General features: G+C 41.4%; 1 long non-coding RNA gene across 1 annotated transcript; it reads left to right on the forward strand.

Annotated features, from left to right (window-relative positions):
• The first annotated feature begins 8,154 nt into the window (after positions 1–8,154).
• On the forward strand, positions 8,155–10,208 carry LOC121561544. Its single transcript, XR_005999268.2, has 3 exons — positions 8,155–8,321; positions 8,499–8,520; positions 9,884–10,208. It is a non-coding gene; the product is annotated as an uncharacterized LOC121561544 (long non-coding RNA).
• Positions 10,209–12,191: the final 1,983 nt, after the last annotated feature.

The following is a 12,191-nucleotide window of genomic DNA, read 5'->3' on the forward strand; positions in this document are numbered from 1 at the left end:
GCTTGGCCCCAGTGATGTACTGGGCCATACGCACTACCCTCTGTAGTGCCTTGCGGTAGGAGGCCGAGCAGTTGCCATACCAGGCGGTGATGCAACCAGTCAGGATGCTCTCGATGGTGCAGCTGTATAATTTTTTGAGGATCTGAGGACCCATGCCAAACTTTTCAGTCTCCTGAGGGGGAATAGGCATTGTCGTGCCTCTTCACAACTGTCTTGGTGTGTTTGGACCATGATAGTTTGTTGGTGATGTGGACACCAAGGAACTTGAAGCTCTCAACCTGTTCCACTACAGCCCCGTCGATGAGAATGGGGGGTCGTGCTCAGTCCTCTTTTTTTTCCCTGTAGTCCACAATCATCTCCTTTGTCTTGGTCACGTTGAGGGAGAGGTTGTTATCCTGGCACCACACGGCCAGGTCTCCGACCTCCTCCCTATAGGCTGTCTCATCGTTGTCGGTGATCAGGCCTACCACTGTTGTGTCGTCGGCAAACTTAATGATGGTGTTGGAATCGTGCCTGGCCATGCAGTCATGGGTGAACAGGGAGTACAGGAGGGGACTGAGCATGCACCCCTGAGGGGCCCCCGTGTTGAGGATCAGTGTGGCAGATGTGTTGTTACCTACCCTTACCACCTGGAGCGGCCCGTCAGGAAGTCCAGGATCCAGTTGCAGAGGGAGGTGTTTAGTCCCAGGATCCTTAGCTTAGTGATGAGCTTTGAGGGCACTATGGTATTGAATACTGAGCTGTAGTCAATGAATAGCATTCTCACGTAGGTGTTCCTCTTGTCCAGGTGGGAAAGGGCAGTGTGGAGTGCAATAGAGATTGCATCATCTGTGGATCTGTTGGGGCGGTATGCAAATTGGAGTGGGTCTAGGGTTTCTGGGATAATGGTGTTGATTGATGACCAGCCTTTCAAAGCACTTCATGGCTACAGACGTCAGTGCTACGGGTCGATAGTCATTTAGGCAGGTTATCTTAGTGTCCTTGGGCACGGGGACTATGGTGGTCTGCTTGAAACATGTTGGTATTACAGACGCAGTCAGGGACATGTTGAAAATGTCAGTGAAGACACTTGCCAGTTGGTCAGCAGATGCTCGGAGTACACGTCCTGGTAATCCGTCTGGCCCCTGCGGCCTTGTAAATGTTGACCTGCTTAAAAGTCTTACTCACGTTGGCTACGGAGAGCGTGATCACATAGTCATCCGGAACAGCTGGTGCTCTCACGCATGCTTCAGTGTTGCTTGCCTCGAAGCGAGCATAGAAGTGGTTTAGCTCTGTCGGAAGTCTTGCGTCACTGGGCAGCTCGCGGCTGTGCTTCCCTTTGTAGTCTGTAATAGTTTTTAAGCCCTGCTACATCCGACGAGCGTCAGAGCCGGTGTAGTACGATTCAATCTTAGTCCTGTACTGACTCTTTGCCTGTTTGATGGTATAGTCGCTGTGGCAGTGGCAGTGTCCACGATAAGATAATGCAACGAGCCGCGTGGATTTGACAGCTCTAACACAGTTCCACCTCAGACACCGCCAAAACAACGACGCGGATGTCAATGTGATTGAATCTACCACTAAGTAAGAGTTAGCGAGAGAGAAAATGAGAGAGAGGATGAAGGCTATGGACTTCAGCAGTATGGCTAACCCTCCTCATCAACTGCTACTGGGTGTGCACTGCAGGCTTTCGTTCCAACCCTGCTCTAACATAATAATCAGCTGCTTATGAGGACCTTTATTCGCTTCAGGCGTGTGAGTAGAGTTGGAGCAGTACAAAAAAAGTATTATAATGTATGCACTCACTACTGTAAGGCGCTCTGGATAAAAGTGTCTGCTAAATTACTAAAATGTAAATGTTGTCCCCCGGGAGAGTGTACGTAGTGTCTGTCCAAGGGGTCCTCTATTTGAATTCACAATAACCATGAAGCTGAAACTCTGTCTATCTGACCCTATATAACAGCCCAGGTGTTATATAGTCAGGTTTATGTTACATAATGAACATAGTCAGGTTTATGTGTGGTTGAGAATAATCATCTCTGCCAGACCTACAGGGTACATGCGGTAGCAATTAGTCCAGGGACAAGATTAAGTTTGAGGTTAAGTTCATGTCTGTAGGAAAATGAACATACAGTATGTCAGGATCATGTGTCCAGATATGTTAACAGACAGGAACGTTATGATGTTAAAGTCTGCAGATGTTTCACCAGTCATCTCACCTGCTTCTGTGGTTAATAGATCAATAAAGAAAACGATTGAAAAATGTCACAGTACAGTACGTGGCTCAAACGGAACACATACTCTGTTACTGGTGGGCTAAGGCTGGGCTGGGTGGTATATTTAGGCTTGGGTGGGGGTATTATTGTATTTATTTCTGGGTGAGGTATTTCTGTATTTATTTCTGGGTGGGGTATCTGTTTGAATGCAGGGTTGGTTCCTTAAATGTGCAGCATCACAAGCAGAGCAGTCAGAAGCTGTTGCACAACGGATATATTTCACCCCGAGGTGAGAGTGGTTTTAGAAAATTTGGCAGTACGTCTAACCGGCCTCACATCCGCATACCACATTTATGGCGTTGTGTTTGCGAGCGGTTTGCTGATGTCAACTTTGTGAACAGAGTGCCCCAAGGTGACGGTGGGCAGGCATAAGCTACGGACAACGAACTCAATTGCAATTTATTGATGGGAATTTGAATGCACAGAGATACCGTGGTGAGATCCAGAGGCCCATTGTCGTGCCATTCATCCGCCGCCATCACCTCATGTTTCAGCATGATAACGCACGGCCCCATGTCGCAAGGATCTGGACATAATTCCTGGAAGCTGAAAATATCCCAGTTCTTCCATGGCCTGCATACTCACCAGACATGTCACCCAATGAGCATGTTTTGGATGCTCTGGATCGACGTGCACCGACAGCATGTTCCAGTTCTTACCAATATCCAGCAACTTCGCACAGCATTGAACAGGAGTGGGACAACATTCCACAGGCCACAATCAACAGCCTATGTGAAGGAGATGTGTCACGCTGCATGAAGCAAATGGTGGTCACACCAGATACTGACTGGTTTTCTGATAACGCCCTACCTTTTTTAAAGGTATCTGTGACCAACATATGCATATCTTTATTCACAGTCATGTGAAATCCATAGATTAGGGCCTAATGAATGTATTTCAATTGACTGATTTCCTTCTATGAACTGTAATTCATTAACATCTTTAAAATAGTTGCATGTTGCGTTCATATTTTTGTTCAGTATAATTGGTTCATCAACCATCATCTCTCATTCCTCTCAGCCTCAAAGAGACATGGGGAAAGAACAGTCCCATTCTTCTCAGCTTTAGAGAGATATGGGGAAAGAACAGTCCCTGCTACTCTCAGCCTCAGAGAGAGACATGGGGAAAGAACAGCACTCAGAGACAGAGACAACAAAGACAGAGAGAGATGTCAACACTATACACCACGCATATGTAGGAATTAACTTGACATGTACTGCCACCGCTGAATGATCAATGTAATGAGAATATCTAGATATAACATCCTTTTTGTGTCATTTCCAACAACCTCAAATTCTTAGAAAGTTAGAATAGGTATTTTTAGGTATTAGTCTGTATGGTTTGGAATTAAAACATATCAAATGAGCGCAGTTATCAATTTATCTGAACTGGATTTATTACTGTTGTTCCATTGAAATCTGTACAAGCTACCAACACTAAAAGGCTACTAAATAATCCATAATAATATGTTTTTGCCTTAAATGTAACATTTCAAAACAGTAAAGACAGATACATGTATTTAGACAGAGTTGTTACCTAATGGGACCAGCGGTGAGACGAGGTGAGTTTGACAGCGACCTGTTGCAAATGAGCGCAACTTGAAACTTAGCGCGAGCTGGGTGGGAACCACGTCACTGGCGCAGTAATAATGGACACGGTGGAAAAACTCTCTCAAAGTTTATTTCTTCTTACAGCTAGGGTCAAACAAGCGTCTCTTGTGAGAATAGAAGGCTATTTCAGGTGTAGCATTGTATCCTTCTTCCTTGGCTTTAGGGGACAGCTGCTGCGAGGTTGCACGTCCCGTTTCTGCTGATGTTTTCCTAAAAGTGTGATGGAACGAGCTAAAACGTATTCGGGTGGTTATTGAGTTCTTGAAATTCCACAGAAAGCAGAGCTGTGGTCTATCTATGTAAATGTAATGTGAGAAATGTAGCTATGGAATATAGCCTAAGCTACACACATTGGATTCACTTTTCACACATAAGAACTTATCTGAGCAAAGATTTCAAGCTAAAATCCATTATTGCACAAGCTGTGGCGGCATGCTTGACTTAGTGCATAGTTTCCCAAACTCGGTCCTCGGGACCCCAAGGGGGGCATTTTTGCCCAAACACTACACAGCTGATTCAAATGATCAAAGCTTGATGATTAGTTGATTATTTGAATCAGCTGTATAGTGCTAGGACAAAACCCAAAAAGTGCACCCCTTGGGGTCCCCAGGACTGAATTAGGGAAACCCTAACTTAGTGGTTTGTGAATTCCCCCCTCCTCCTCCTATTTCCCTCCCTGCTGCATTTTATCCTAGCCCAAAGGCCGGCAGATAGAGATATTGAGTCATTTCATCTTACCGTCCAAAGTGAATCAGAGTATGTGAGTGGAGCTGAGCGTGCCCAATTTGACTGGAGCGCTCAGTTTCGCCTTCTCGCCTGCTCCAATTTCTCTCCAGTACTGCTCCAGTAGCGCTCACTTCACTTCACCAGCTCAGGGCATGCCCGGCCCAGCATGCGATTGTAGGCTACTTGTGTGCTGCTATAGCCCTTTACTTTAGCTACTGTCCTGGAGTTTGCTAAATATTTTCATATAGAAAATCAAGGTGACTTACTTATGAGGAGGAGCAAGAGAGGGAGTGCTGTGATGTAGTGTCCTCAACTAAAGAATCATAGTGGAATCTGAAAAGACACGTATCCCGAAAGCATGATGGTGTACTAGGTGCGCATGCTAACAGAAAGGAATGAGGTGGGTAGCTAGCTAAGTGTGTCAATGTAACAAAGTATTTATAAATAAAAAATGTGATCTCTTAAAAGTTTCGTTCATTTTCGTTATATTTCCTATACCAGTGGTTCCCAACCTCTTTCAGTTACTGTTCCACCAACTGAATTTCGCTCTGCCCCATTTTGCTCTGCTCATGTGCATTTGACTAGTAGGCCTATGGTCTAATGAGTCTTCTCAAGTCCTAGTACTAGTTCCCTAAAAGCTTTAGATGGCTCCTTGTGGTTCGCTGAACCAAGCTCGTGTAATAAGTCACCTTGTCTGAGACCTGAAGACTTGTGTAAGCTAACACAGTCTTGTGGTCCACAGGAGACCCTGGTTCAAACCCAATCTGTCCATAAAAGCTGTTTAATGTTGAGGAGATTGAGAGGTCTACAGACCAGACTCCACATGGTTTCTGGCCCCATTTTTTGTATTGTATTTTTTTAAAGAAAGTCACAAAATGTTGTTGTAATATATGCAAGAACTCATCCGAATTGTTTCGGCTGGGAAGCATGCAGACGCCTTAACTCTGCCCCCCAGCCTCCCATACCCCCAGCACTGTCCCCTGCACACCCTAACCCAAACTCAGCCTTTACTCCCAGCCCCCTAACTCTACCCCCCAGTCAGACTACACCCAGCCTTTGGAAAAGCATCGAGACTATTTGACATCGAAGCAATTTCACTCATTTACTCATTTGAATGCGTCCAAAGAGATAAGAGAAGCTAATATTGATATGCACTGTTAAATCTTTACAGCTCAGGATAATATGACTATAATGAAAGAACATCACTACCATCTGCTGGCTGGATCTGTCTTCTGATTTGAATTGAAATAGTTTTAGAACTTAGAGATGATTAACTAAAATATGATCATAGAAGACGGCACCATGCTGTATGATAGCATAAACCCTGTAATGGTAGTCACTAGTTAGCAAAGTCACAAACCCTGCCCATTTTTACATTTTAGCAGACGCTCTTATCCAGAGCGACTTACAGTAGTGAGTGCATTCATTTTCATACTTTTTTAGCAATGGTCCCTTGCTGTGGCGATTTTAGCATGTAAATCTTGGTGGGCAAAAAAAAAAACGGTGGGATGCATGCCAGCAAAGCCACTACACAACACAACACTAAACAATACATTCATTGCACTATAACGGTGACAAACGGTGCCCATAAACTGTTAGGGCCTACATAAAGCTGTCCCAACAGCAGAGTGCCAACTGCAGTCCCAACACCTTACCACTGCTACACCTGGCTATCAGCGGAGCCTTGTCTGGCAGCGAAACAGTTCATTCAGCCTCATTTACTGCCTTTAAAAAAACATAGCTGATATGGCTGACTTGCTTAAACAAATGTGGTTTCTACTGACAATTGAGATGTACAAACTATGGCATAAGGGGACGACAAGCGGATAAGAGTCAATCCGTAATTTCGATTAAGACATTAATGAGCGAGCGACGACGGACGTAGTCAATATAACTATTTGTTCAGCACTTTTGAAATGTACAGAGACAGAAATCAGAACATGGGCCGTTCTTACAGTGTACTCCCTGTACACCAAGTCAGAACCGTAGGATAAATCAAGGGGGCATATAAGCAGACAATGAAAGCTCTTACAATATTCGATGATGACATTTCTCTAAAAGAGGTTATAGACTACATGTGCAAATAGACCAAATTATTAGCGTGAGGCACATTGAACAACGTTTGGGTCTTTGCGTATCAAAAAAGATACACGTCAAATAACACTATTTGACTCGTTAAATAAGCTTTTAATTTGTCACGTATAGAATGTTGTGTGTGCTGAATTTGCACGTGGAAGCCAAGCGCCACCACTACTATCAGTAGCACTGTCAAAGCTGTACAAATACAAGTCTGCAAACAAGCACACACCGGCCACGAACGATGTGTTTACAATACCGCGTTGGTGAAAATAGACCAAATTATTAGGGTGAGGCACATGGTCTACTAACAGCTTACTACACAACATACACTTAGTATTACTTTCTTAGCTACAGTATACATATCTCGCTTGCATATTACATCATTTATGCAGCAGCATACAATACATTTTTGGACTCACTTAAACAGGAAGGTGGCGCGGCAGTCCTTTGTGGGCAAATGTTGTCATCAAAGTCTGGCATTCTCTTGATTTATGGTGGGAACTCGGGATAAAACCACACAGCCACCACATTGAATATCATGCTAGTGGTTGCTTTGCGATGCTTGTAGTTAGCCACTGATTCCTTATTGTTGAATTTGCAATTTCCAACTTGTTGTGTAATCTTTATGTCCAATGGCCGATGAGCACGGATACGTTTTATCTATCATTTCTCTTCATTATTTCTCTTCATATGACAAGGATTAAAAAGGATTTGCCAGTAGATTGTCGACTTCATTCATGATGATGACTGCTAGCTAAGACTTTGAAAGTAAGATGTTGACATGATCAGTCCAATCAAAGCTACTGTAGATATAACGTGATTTCACTTCATTTTATCTGTGGCCAATGACCTTGAGCCTTCTTGGAAGGGCTCTTCTAATGTAACTCTATGGCAGGACCCAAAGGACTTAAATGTTTGATGTCTACCCTTACTAAGGATTTAGAGTTGGCCTGTGACGTAGTGTCCCCATGAGTTACAGAACACTGAGCCAATCATGGCGCAATGCTCATATTTTCTGCTGGCTTGCCCTACCACCACAGAAAGTACTGAACTAGGCTGAAACACCTGCATTTTGGAGCTGCCTTACTCAAGAAAATGAGAAAGAGACCATGTTTGTATGCGGCTTTATTAACTATATATATATATATATATATATTACATTGTTTGCAAACTGCATGCCCCACCTGCCCTGAATGACGGGTCGCCACTGGTCCATCGTGTGAATCGAAACCACAACCCTGGCGTTGCAAGCGGCATGCTCTTCCAACTGAGCTACACGGAACCACAATTTAAATTCTTAAAATCTGATTTTAAACCTAAACCTAAACCACATGGCTAACCTTATGCCTAACCTTAAACTTAAATTAAAGCAGAAATGTAAATTTTTGTTTTCATGAAATTTTACGATAGGCCTATAGACACTATTTACTTTGTGTCTGGGTTATCTAACAAGCAAAGAGGCAAGGGGGGGAGGGGGAGTTTACTCTCAAGTGCAAAGGTGAACGTGAAAGCTCTATCTCAGTATAGGCCTGAGGTGCAGGTTGTTCTGTAAAAACGAGTAGATATGCATATATAGTGAATATTAGAGTATGGTTATGGATGTAAATAAACTGTTTTTAATCTGAAGTGTAGGACGTGAAGACCAGTAAAGGTAAGAGGAGATCTCAGTATATTTCACTTTCCAAACTAGACACAACACTCCTGTTTTAAAACAACGAGCACTAGAGAAAAAGGAAGTGATGTTTGTATCTGTGTGATTGAGAAAAATAGAGAATTTGATGAATAGATGGTTAATGATAAATATAAATGTTTTCTCTTTTTGTTGCAGGGAAAATGGCACATAGTACATAGTAAGTCACCATGCTGTAAATAATTGTTAACTTTTCTTTCACATATCGGGGACAACAGTACTACACCAATTGAAAATGAAATGTGTTTGTGGTTTTATTTCTCTTTATGTGTAAATGTTTGTCACTGGATGAAATGTGTTAGGAACATGAGGAGTTGTAGCTGAGTTTGTGTCTGTGAGAAACAGCTCTACTGCTCCACAGTGACCTCTCCCTCCAAACGTCTCCTTTCATTATAAAAACCATTTAATCCAATCAGTCACAATACAGAAGAAAAAAAAAACGTTTGGACTTTACAGGCTCTAGAGAAGTTAAAATTGTACTTATCAACAAATAAATCAAATTCTTTATCCAGAGCAATTAGTATTAAGTGCCTTTCTCAAGGGCGTATCAACACATTTTCCTTGTTGCCTCAGGGATTCAAACAAGGGATTTTTAGGTTACTGACCCATTGTGCTTAACTGCTAGGCCACCTGCCACACATTTGTAACCAATGGGAAAATACAATGCCTCTAATTTATTCTATATATTTAGTCATAGTAGATTATTTACTTTTTCAGTAGATTGAAGTTGAGTTGGGTTATGGATATACTTGATCAAAATGATGTTACAGATAATTTTACCATTATCCATTAGCCTTTACTGATGTTTAAATCAGTGATTTTTACTGTTTAAATCAGTGATTTTACTGTAAAACATAATATTTTGTTATTTCAGGGGGAATTGGCTATGTATATACCCATAAACTGAATTAGTATAATAATTTAACTCATATTTAATGTTAATAGGTTTGTTTAGTGTCTCTTGCACAATGGTAGACCTGGTTTGTATGAATGTTGAGGCTTGGGCACTGGGGTAGACCTGTTTTATATGAGTATGCCCATGGATTTACCTGGTTTATATGAGTCATAGGGTGTAGGGATACACAAGGCTCATACAGGTAATGGGTCTGGATGGACGTCTATTGCCCATTCAAATCCTTTCTGGCAACAACTTTTGCTGTAGGAAAAAAAAGTGAATGGGGCTGGGGCACACGTGTTATTACATTTTTTACATTTTAGTCATTTGGCAGACACTGTTATCCAGAGCGACTTACAGTTAGTGAGTGCATACATTTTCATACTGGTCCCCGTGGGAATCGAACCCACAACCCTGGCGTTGCAAGCGCCATGCTCTACCAACTGAGCTACACGGGACTATACCACTTTACTATGAGTTTATCTATGAAATGATTAGTGAATACAGGTCAGATGTCACAGGACTAACATATGCAAATAACAGGGTTGGGGTGTACAGCAAATAGCTGGATGTAGGTTACTGTTGGTGACTTGGCATTAAACCAGAAATGTTCTCTCTTTCTGAACAGCTCAGTTTAAACTCACCTCAGAAGACCATGTAAGGGCTGATGTTGGTGAAGACGTCACCCTCCCCTGTCACCTCTCACCTGAGACCAGTGATGTTGCCATGACAATCAGGTGGTTTAAAGAGACAGAGTGTATTTACCTGTATAAGAATGGCCAGGTGACAGAGAGGAGTGGCTATGAGGGCAGAGTGAGTCTGATCACCCAGGAGCTGGAGAGAGGCAACGTGTCTCTGAGGCTGAGAGACATCAGGGAGTCAGATGATGGAGCCTACATATGTCAGGTCATCCATGGAGAACAGAAGGAGGAGGATGCAGTGTGTTTAAGGGTCAGAGGTAAGTGTTCTATAACTCCAGTAATGTTTCTAAACACCTAAACAACAACAATAACAACCAGTCCCTTTCCCTGTACAGAACACTTCTACTTTCTCATGTAGGAAGGAGTTCATAGTAGGAGTTACAGATGAATAGACTAGATGAATTCTGAATATCAACTAGTTAGAATGCATATTTCAATCACTCTGAGTTTTGAGCTTGATGTCCTAAATCATTTGAAGCATTCCAATATTACTGGTCACATCTCTTCATTCTCATTAGTAATGAATGTGATGAACACCCATACCCCCCTGATGTATATCAAATCACTATGGTATTTGATTGGATAATGTGACAGATGGTGATTTGAAGGTAATGATAATAACACATTATTCATTACTCTCCATCTTGGATAATGGATGATCAGCTATGCGTGTGTAATTACTTATTTGTCTTTTTTGTTTATTGACAACCAATAACACAAGACAAAGAACAGACCAGAGTGTTAATCTGATACTATAAAGAAGTGCAGGCCTTGTGAATAGCAGTGTGTCTTCTTCAAGGCTACAAATTAAATCAGTTTCTTTACATTTATCAATACTCTCCCCAAATGTTCTCAAAGTAGGTTGGATTATGATATATAGATGTTCTTCAAATTATCCTGAATTTACATACCATAGCCCTCCCACAAAATATATGCCATAGAGCTCAACATTTTACACTCCAAAAGTAACACGGAATCAGCTCTAATTCAGTTTGATCTCCTATTACATCACTTTCCCTAGATGTACATTAGTAATGAATGTGTTGAACAGTTATTGCAGTATAATGTGTGGTATTTGAGTGAATAATGTAATGTGACAGAAATTAGATTGAATGTAACTGTAATAACTCATACATTGTGTTATACATTATCATTATTCATTACTCTCCATCTTGGATAATGGATGATCAGGAGAAATACCATAGCCCTCCAACAATATATATGCCATATAGTTCAACATTTCACATAGCCCTCCCACAATATATCTGCCATAGAGCTCAACATTTCACATAGCCCTCCCACAATATATCTGCCATAGAGCTCAACAATTCACACACCAAAATTAAAATGGAACAGCTTGAATTCAGCTTGATGTCATAGTATGAAGCATTCAGTCATTCTCAGACTGCTCACATAGTAGCACTGCTTACATCCCTTTCCCTAGATGTACGTTAGTAATTAATGTGATGAACAGTCATTCCAATATGATGTATGGTATTTCATTAAATTATGAAATGAGACAGAAATTCAATGAACAATAATAACTAATGCATTCTGTTTTACATGATCATTATTCATGACTCTCCATCTTGGATAATGGATGATCTGAAGACGGTGAGTAATTACTTATGTCTTTTTTGTTTATTGACAGCCTATAACACAAGACAAAGAAAAGACCAGAGTGTTAATCTGATACTATGAATAAGTACAGGCCTTGTGAACAGCAGTGTGTCTTCTTCAAGGTTACAAATTAAATCTGTTTCTTTAGATTTATCATTACTCTCCCCAAATGTTCTCAAGGTAGGATGGATTATGATGTATAGATATTCTTCAATTTATCCTGAATTTACATACCATAGTTCTCCCACAATATATCTGCCATAGTGCTCAGCAATTCACACTCAAAATTAAAATGGAATCAGCTTGAATTCAGCTTGATGTCCTAGTATGAAGCATTCAGACATTCTAAGACTGCTGACATAGTAGCACTGATTACATCCCTTTCTCTAGATGTACATTAGTAATGAATGTGTTGAACAGTCATTGCAGTATGATGTGTGGTATTTGATTGAATAATGTAATGTGACAGAAATGAGATTGAATGTAACTGTAATAACTCATACATTTTGTTATACATTATCATTATTCATTACTCTCCATCTTGGATAATGGATGATCAGGAGAAATACCATAGCCCTCCAACAATATATATGCCATATAGTTCAACATTTCACA

This window comes from Coregonus clupeaformis, unplaced genomic scaffold (assembly GCF_020615455.1).
Source record: "Coregonus clupeaformis isolate EN_2021a unplaced genomic scaffold, ASM2061545v1 scaf1621, whole genome shotgun sequence".
Classification (NCBI taxonomy): domain Eukaryota; kingdom Metazoa; phylum Chordata; class Actinopteri; order Salmoniformes; family Salmonidae; genus Coregonus; species Coregonus clupeaformis.